The sequence below is a fragment of the Corvus kubaryi genome, unplaced genomic scaffold (assembly GCF_017639235.1).
Source record: "Corvus kubaryi isolate FWS band 111438036 unplaced genomic scaffold, C.kubaryi_AGA036_p1.0 37300, whole genome shotgun sequence".
In the NCBI taxonomy this organism is placed as follows: Eukaryota; Metazoa; Chordata; class Aves; order Passeriformes; family Corvidae; genus Corvus; species Corvus kubaryi.
The window spans coordinates 16,382,207-16,391,757 of NW_024581093.1; the positions used below are offsets into that span (position 1 = coordinate 16,382,207).

A 9,551-nucleotide genomic window follows, 5' to 3' on the forward strand; every position below is an offset into this window, starting at 1 on the left:
TGCAGCTCCTTCAGGCCCTGCAAGGCCACACTGAGCTCACCCCAAAGTTTCTCCTCTGCAGGCTGAACAAAGCCGGCTCTCACAGTTTCTCCTCCCAGAAGAGCTGCTCCATCCCTCTCACTTAGAAGAGATCTGTGGTAAAGGTTTCTAATTTGTCACTAAAGCAGAACAAACCCAAATTCTGCCAGAACAGAACTATCAAGACACCATATCCAACAAATAAACATGTCATCCTCGCCTGCATAACTGAGCTCCATACTCATCCTGTTCTCAGTACATACCCATTAAATTGTACCTGAACTTGATTTAAATCACCTTGGATAGGCAGCATGTTCATGTTTCCTCTGCAAAGGAATGAACAGTTCTTGCCATAAATAATAACTCTTATTCCTCAGTGGATTATTCGTTTGTGTAAAGATTACTCACTCACAAAACAGTCAAATTAAGAAGCAATTCCTCACCTAACAGCAAGATGAAGAGTGAGGCTGTAATCAGCCCCGCTGCCATGGCAGTGGCTCAGATCCTGCTCACAGTGCCCACTGCAAAGTGCCATTGCATGCCCTGGCTAGACTCTCCTGCCTCTTATCTGCCAGCAGAACTGCGCGTGCAGTCACTCCCTAACCCAGTTCTGTCAAAATGATCTTGTTAACTTAAACGCCTTTAATAGTAAGGTGTTTTTAAAACCAAATCATTTTGACAGAGCTGAGTTAGGCCATTGCTTATGCTATAATTCCACCAAGAGCAATTTTCATTTAAGAGGCTCTTACCCCCCCTCAACCCCCACAACATGCAAGCTACACATTCCCATTCCTTCTCCACTGCCGTTTACTCTTCCTGCAGCTGTGCTATTTGCAATCAACACTGTAAGACAGGCCAGTGAAATGTGGGTTAACAAAAATAATTTGCAGCAAAATTGTGTTCCAAAAAGTCTTTTCCTTCAAGATTCTAACCCAGATCATTTCAGAACTAAGGAGCCCATCAACCATAGGACAGCAGCAGGAAGTTTTAAGAACAACTGTGCTGACAAAAAGTGTATGAAGTTTCACTATATGCTTCAGAGAGCAGAGAAATAGTTGAATCAACAAAACTGAGTGGAGGAAAACTTCTGGAGAAGAGGACAAACAAGCAATTAGGTACAGCAAACTACTTAAATAAATGTCTGATGGACCCCTGGTATCCAACCATGGCAATCTGCCGTGGTTTTGTTCACTGATGCTGGCAGGTTTTAGGGGCAGAAACCTCTCCCACAGATGTGCTGGTCTGAGACCAGGCTCAATCAGGAGGGAACTCCTGTGACCCAGCACACCTCAGTGCCCTGGAGAGGGGCTGGATGCAGCACAGAGCCAGCAGCCACACTCTGGGCCAGGCACGGCCCAGACACTGCTGCAAACCGTAATTACTCCGTGTAGCTGCACTAGATTTCACTAACAGTGATTTTAAGGGACTGCTACGTCACCTGAAGTTAGCTGGAACACAGAAAAGCATTAAAGCATTATCCACACATCCTTTCCCTCGGCCATGCACCTGAAATTGCACGGGGAGGGAAATGAGATAGGAAATGTTACACGAACTCTGCTATCGCAGCAGCGCGAGGAATCCTTTGTGCTGTCAGAGGCTCCTGCCAATCCAAGTGCAAATCAATTGCCCAAGTTTATGTTGATGTACTGCTTGTGGCAATTTGCTTATGTCTGCCTGGGAAATCAAAAGCAGATTCCCAAAGCATTATTTATTTCAGCAGCAATGGCAACAGGCACCACCTTTCTCCTGCTTTTGTCTTAGGTGTTCTGCCCTGCCCACACACAGAGTAATTCAGTGAGCAAAGATAGGTCACTCTATTTTTTTAAGCTTAGTCATGCTCTGCTACTCTTTTTAAAGACTTCTGCACAGTTCTTTAGGTTGTTAAACGAATTCCTGAGCTTGTGTAAAATGCTAAAGGACTGTTTTAGGCACAATGTTAGCCCCTGCATCAGATATAGCTCAGAGAATCCATGCACTGGGAAAATATGGACATGCAGGGATACACACATCTACAGAAATGCTGAAAGTTTCTTCAACATTTAGAGCTCAAATAATCACTGAAGGATTCATTCATCTATCTAGACGATTACTGTTACCAAGAGCAGGTTACTTCAGTTTTAGGGGTCTGTTTCAGAGGCAGAGGGAAGGAAGGTTTAGAAAAGTCTTTCTAAGATAAATTCCTCTTCTTCTTTCCTTTATTTTGGTGCTTTAACTGGGAAACACCATAACTGGTGTTCTGGAGTGGAGATGAAGCTGCTACAGGATATAGGTCATTACACTGCTTCACTGAGGCTTTGGGATAAAGAGAAAATGACAACATCCATCACACTGAAATACATCTCAATATTATAATAAATTGTTTGTTATTATGTGACTGTTTAACATGATACTTTATCATATCTACAAAGTCTGTTTTATGTGTCTACGTAAATTTTTATATTTTTTGACAAATAACTACTATCAGGAAACCCTTTCTTAAAAAATCAAACCACAAAAGAGTATCTTGACCCAGTGTTATCATGCTTATTGTTCTACTTCTCTTGGTATCAATAGAATTTCTTATTTTTATTACTCTTCGATAGTAAAATCAATATGGGCCAACTTTAAAGCTGCCAAGGCTCAGACTTTTTTTATATAAAGCTGTCAGTCTTTCCAGAAGCAGCCACTACTTTATGGAACCAGAATGCTTTTAAAGAAACCCACCAAGGGTGTCGTCAGAACCTTCAAACTATTTTTACTCTTTATTATTCCTTTCACTGTGCAGTGCCCAGGACTTCCAGTGTGCTACACATGCTCAGGTACAGGACAAAGAGACAGCATGCGCTCCACAGTTTGAAGCTGAAGGTGACATTTCCTCCCTAATGAAATAAGTATTTACAATATTTTAAGATCATTTTGGTTTTGGTTGGTTGTGTGAGCTTTTTGTTTGATTGGGTTGGGGGTTTTTTGGAGTGGATTTTTTCCTTTTTCATGACAGCTGATACCAAAGCAATAGGCATTAAATGGCAATACAGCTATTTTAGCTCTACAGAAAAACAAAAGGTATTTGCAACTTTCCCTATCAACTTCTTACACTTAGGCAAAAAGAAAGGTTTGGGTTTCTGGGAGTCAGACACTCCTCTGATGTGTGTCAGAACATCATCTCAAAACAGGTTCAAAACAGAGAAGAAAGACAAGACTTCCAGAGTGGTCCAGAAACAAACAAAAATAGTCACATCAGCACTTTTTCCATCCTATAGAAAGAGGAAGAAGTGATCTGAAGTAATTTTTATTCTCTCCAGTCCACTGATTAAAGCGATTTTCCTCTGACTGAAATAGAACTGCATTGCACAGGCTGAACAACCTCAGCCCGTGCCAGCCCCAGCTGTCACACCCTTGCTCCCTCCTCGGAAGGTGCGTTACGTAATTTGAGACCTCTATCACTCTGAAAGGAGAGAAGGGAAAAAAGGCAACTTGTGCTCAACATGAATTGAGCTCATAAAATGGCAAACAGATTGGCCTGTGACAGAGAATTAGGTGTTAACTGTGCTCTGCCTGGAGCATTGTTTATCAGGGGACTTTCAGCAGCTGGGATGTGCTTATCCTGTGCTTCCTGAAAAAAAAAAACTTTAAATATTAATGGAGGACACAAATATCTTGCTTTCTGGGCTTTTCAGTCTTTTTTTTTTTTTTTAATATATAAATAGGTACAACAGAACTTTCGTTTCCATTGGTTTTGTTTCATGAATATTAAGTATTCTCTACAGAAATGAACAAAACATAGTAATGAAGGAAAAACCCATACGTTTTCCTGACATGTGTTCTGATTAAACTAAGATTTTAAAATTATGACTGGGCATCATGATTATGTGAAAGCCACATAAACTCTCCAGCCATATGCATCAACGTGTATGTGCACTAAAAATTTTTAAAAAGAAAAAATCTGAATATACCTGGACCTTTCTAACTCTACAGTATGACTGCAGTAAACCTCAAATCTCCTCTGCTGAGATATGCCAAATTAGAAGTGAAGGTTTCTAATTTTGCGTCACTGAATTTGATGGCAGTTTTACCATCAATTTAGATGAGTTGTTTGGAAAGAATTAGGGCTCTCCAATGTTAAACTTATTTCTTCTGGAGCGGCCCAGCTGAGATTTTGTGGGGTTTTTTCTCCCCATTCCTTTGTTTTAATCTAACTTTCGGAAACACGCAAAAAACTAAAGGTCAGACACGAGCACAGAACTCAATCTAAACTTCAGTGACATTAAGTTTTGATGCTCTGTTACTTAAAGGGCAATCATGGCTGTTACATTTAATCCATAAGAGAGATTCACATCTGAAGGGTTGCAAAACTCAGAGAATTGCACTCCCTCTTGAGTGCATGCGCTCCATCTGCAGTAGTATTGAGAGCTTGGGAATTACATGTATGTATAAAAATACCTAAGTTTTATATTAATCTTTTTATAAAACATAAATGAATAAAATACGTGCATATGATGCTGATCATCAGTGACTGCAAAGGAAATGAGTGTAAATGGTTATGGGAGTTCTTCAAATGAGGCTGAGCTTTGGTTCCCTGGAAAAAGCCACTTTGCGTGAACGGACACCAAATCAGAGAGCTGAAACTGTGAACTAGATACTGCCAAGACTGTTTTCATGTTCTGAACTCCCACATCTGTTGCAAAGGCCTGAACAAGACACTGAGAAACACCTTTGTGAGCTTGTCTAGGGCTTGGGCACTGCGGGGTACAGGAGACACTTCCCATGGGAGCTTTCCCTTCTCAGATCTGGGACTGGGAGACATTGCTAATCTCAAATCTGAGCCAGGGTGCTCACCATTCTCAATTTCAAATGATTTCCACAAGACACATCATGATCAACACCTTGGAAAATCAATTCTATGAGTGCTATCACTGCAACCAACCCATGGATAAAGGTTGCTCTCATGGCTAAGGCAGGTGGAAATCAGATTTTATAGCATCTGACTCCAGCTAAAAGACTATCTGTTGGTGACTGAACTGGTTCACAGATAATTTTTTTTCTTTTCAGCTTGAATTTACTACTCCAGGTACCATCAGTACCCAATGTATTTTGGGAACAAAATTTTATTAATGTAGTTGAAATGCCACTGAGTTGATGTTATTTATGTGGTTGACAAAATGAGAAACATGCTGAACAGATTCTAGAACAAAGAAGGCAATTTTATTCTAGAACAAAATAAATGTGTGTCTATATATACAGAAACACATTTGAAATCTCAAATTGGACTTTATTTTGTTCTCTGTCTGTCTACTGCTCAAATAGTTATGTTCAGAAAGCTCTGAAGTGAGCCACCTTTTCTATGGCAACAACACTAAGAAAAATGTTGAGTTTCCATGATCTAATTTAATTCTATTGATGTGATCTTATGGTAGCAATGATGCTTAAAATGTTCCAAGCTCAAATTGCCATAGCATTTGCCTCCCACTGAAAGGATTTAGGTTTTATTATTTTATACTCATAGACGAAAGACTCTTATGATACCACTTTAATGTATACTATGAGCATACAATTGTATTGATAGTAGGTCAGGCTCTAATAATATTAAAATGGAAAAGGAATACTGCTGAGATATGGGGTATCTGATGGGTATGGGGGATTTATAAAAATTCCTGCATGAGCTTTCTGTTACAGAACATGCACAATCATCACTTAGAAATACACAGCTCCGAGAAATTATAGGACATGTTCACATTCCTTCTTGTCCATAATCTCAGAGGCCAGTATTCCTCTCCCTTTGAAGTCCCTCAAGTTTTGGAAATTAAATGATCTGTGCATACCAAGAGTCAAGTGGGTGGGTTCCAGGCCCCTATTTTCAATAAATGTCAAAAAAAGTCCCAGCTAAAGTCTGTGGTAATGGTCTTCCTAAAGGAAGATTTAAAAAGATGAAATCTGCAACTGTGTGAGATGAAACAGAAAGAAAATTCAAGACGTGCTTCAGGGACTAATAGACCTAAATCTATGTCCACGGCTGATTGTGGGTTCTCACTTGAACTGGTTCTACATCCTGAAGAAGGGAGAAGGATATTTTTTTCAGAGAAGACAATGCATCATATGTTAACAGTGGTGCAAATAAAGTGCCCAGGGATCGATTAAATTGATTTGATAAAGGTGCAGTGTTATTGGAAAAATCCAGAAAATAACAAATGGCAAAAATTCAAATTATTACAAATACACAGAAAAGTGAATTTAAATATGATTGTGGGACTGCTTCCCCCTTTACAACTCTGTTTTGGACCTCAGTAGCGGGAGCTGATGGGAATGACTAAAGAACATTGAAAAAGCACTGAGTGACTTCATCTAGGGAGGATTCTACCTCACCTCACAGCGATGAAAACTTCTTTCATTTTTAACAAAAGACATAAAAGGGGTAGCTGTCATATACAGCCATACTTCTTATTAAAACCAGTTGCATTTGTTAAGCAGGCACACAGAGTGTTATTGATTTTTTAATATTGAAGAAAATGTCCAAAGTTAGTTTCTTGGCTAGCAGCCTGCCCAGTTAACAAACTGCTCACCTGGATAATTTAAGAACCAACTTACATGAAATGCTTCGATCTCCAAGGACGCTGAAGGCCCTCAGCTTACAAGTAAGCATGGAAAACAAAGTCCTCCATAGCCAGGATGCAAGTTTGGAAAAAAGAGGGAGTTAATAAATAGCTTAGGAGGAAGCTACCAGCAAGCTGTGCTCGTTCTGTAAGCAGTGAAGTGGAACAATAAGGTTTAAAGGAAGAAAATATCACATAATAACCACTTCCCAAGGTTCTTCTGTCTCTAACATGCATACAATTAGGCTGGGAGGTAACACCACAGAGAGCTTTTGGCTTCTGATGTTAGCAGATTTTATGGGTGTGAAATATGCCAAATACTAACTTCTTCTAGAGGATTCATCATTTTATTTAAGGTGGGTAAAATGTACATGAGGGTAATTTTCCAGTCTTCTGAATTTATTCATTATTTGCTTATATTTACTGAGAAGCCAATTGTGAAGTCTGTACTTGTTCACAGCAGTCTGGTATTGAACATAGAGGAGGAATGCCATTCATACAAGAGCACTGCATATTTCTCCTTATCCTTGTTGCGGAGAAACTCTTGAAGAATTTCCAAAAGAGAGTGAATGAAGTTAAGAGGATTTTTATCTATAGCTTTGGGAGTTATCAGCTCTATTCTTTAATTGAAACTGAAGTGAGCAGCTGTTAACTTCCCTTCCATTAAGCGCTAACCTGTTATATTGGAAACAATAAACAGTGAACGTTTATTTGAGTAGTTGCAATCAGCGCCTCCCAAAAACACCTGTCTGCGATACCCAGCGCCACGGCGGGCGAGCCGTTTATGGGATCAAGTTGGCTGCTTAGAGGTGTCAGCCTTTATAAAAGTTGTATGAGTGTTTCTTCTCCTTTCAGAGAAGAGAGCCAGACTCGTTTGCATGAAACAGAGTGTGTGTGTTTGTGCCTGTCTGAAAGGGAGGAGAGCGAGGGTACAGTTTGATACCTGTTGGCAACGCCAGCAGGTTTGTGCAGCGCCGTTCAACGCCAGCTTGGATTGATTCCACTCTATTTAGTCTGCTACTAAACGCAAACTGTTTGAATTGAGACAAATGCAAGACATGACCGAACGGCGACGAACCGCAAAGGAATTCCTGCCTGTGTTAAGTAGTGTCACCTTCATGGCGGTAGGCAGAGTCTAAACAAGGATTTGAATTAATCTCTTTTATATTACCCACCTAGAAACTGCCACAGGCTTCTGTGCTGGAGCCTTGCAGTGCCTCCCAGCCAAGCCCGGCGCTGGTGCTGCCGAGCAGGGATGCTGTCTGGCGGCTCGGGGCTCCCGACTGGGATGCTGCTACCCAGCACATACTGGAGCCAAGCAGAATAGAAGGATGTGTTCCTCCTCTGCCTTCCTCAAAGAGAAGATGAAGCGTTTAGTGGAACAGCAGCTTCAGGGGGCCACAGGCTCCTGCGTTTCTGCTCTGGGAGCCTTGGCAGCGAGGCAGCAAATGAGTGGCTGGGGCTAAGGGGCTTTCTCCCTCTCCCAAGTTTCAGCTGGGTGCATCCTCTGTTTAGTCAGCCAAAGGACGGGAAGAAAAACAACTTGTGGGACAGGGATGACTCCTGGCTAGTTATGGCCACAGATTCATCCCCATCGCAGCTTTATAAGAAGAAGAGCAGCAATTATGGGATGCTTTCCTCTCTCAAAGTAGGAAAGGAAGCTATGAAGCCATTCCTATTTATTTGCTTACTTAGGGGGTGCAAATCTTTGGGGGGGGAGGGAAGGTGATGATAAATCAGGGGGATTTCCCCCCCTCAAGGTTCTTCCAGCCTCCTCCTCCCTCATTTACATATCTGGCTGGTGGGTGATTTTTATTCTCAGCACGAAAACTGCAATCTATTTCAATGCATGAATGCAGCCCTGCATCTATTCAACACAGTGAAATAGCCCAGAGACTTATTGTACTAAATAAGAAAACAAGGAGAAAAAACGGGTTCGTCAGCCTTAGAAGCAACCCTCTGTGATCCAAAGTCCTCCTGATCCTTTAAAGCAGGGTTGTAGAACGGAAGGAAAAATAACCTCCCCAAAAAAAAACCACCGACAAGCGGGAAGACAAATGCAATTACCACCACTTCTTCTCCCGAGAGAATAATGATAATAATAATAATAAAATACTAATAAGCATCCTACGACATTTTCATTATCGGCAATTTGCAAACATCCGACTTAATGAAGCACCCCGGTTCAGCCTAATACCGCACCTATGGACGAGGAAGGCGCTCGCCCAGCGCACCTCGCACGCACACAGAGCCCAAGTCAGCCAGAAACCCACAGAGAGAGAGCCCTCTGCCAGCCAGCCGCAAATTGTCTGAATAAAATGAATACTCACTCTTTCAAGGAGCAAGGGAGCCGCTCGCCCACAGCCACTTCACGCACGGATTGAAAGGATGAGGTAAAAAAACATCAGCCAGTCCCTGGGAACAGGCAGGGTTCTCCAGATTTTCTTCTCATGCTTTCCTAGGCTGCCGATGCTGGCGGAGCCGCTGGTTGCTGGGCTTCCCGGGTCTCTGTGCCTGCATGCCGGAGTGCAGTTATTAATTTCTCCCGTCGCACAAGCCAGCGGCAGCCGCACGTCTCCAGGAAAGCAGGGATATTCCAAATAAATCCGCTAATTCCGGGGCTGAGCGCACTATCGTGCCTGCCTGCCTGCCAAACGTAACTGTGAAGCGATGTGGAAAAGTGAGCCGGGAGCCTCCCCTGACAGCTCTTATTGGGCTGATCTCGGAGGCAGGTCTAGCGCTGGGAAATTCGTGTAAGCACTTTGGGGTGGTGGTTTTCCCCCTCCCTCCGCTGCCCGCCTTCCCCCCGGCAGGCACACAACTTTTCCAGGGGCGGCGGCGCCGCTCGCTCCCCGCGGCCGTGCCGGGTACCCGGGCCGCCAACTCCGCGCCGGGGCATCTCCTCCGGCCGCCCGGGAGCGACGGAGGGAGGGATGCGGGATGGAGGGAGGGCGGGCGGGGGTGGGC

The 9,551-nt window shown here is 42.7% G+C and overlaps 1 protein-coding gene across 1 annotated transcript in view; it reads right to left on the reverse strand.

Moving 5' to 3' along the window:
• CDH8 (cadherin 8) overlaps positions 1-9,504 on the reverse strand; it is a 153,900-nt gene extending 144,396 nt beyond the window's left edge. The window contains exon 1 of the mRNA XM_042027639.1: positions 8,915-9,504. The gene's annotated coding sequence lies outside the window, so the exon portion shown is untranslated. The remainder of the gene's footprint in view (positions 1-8,914) is intronic.
• Between the last annotated feature and the right edge of the window lie 47 nt (positions 9,505-9,551).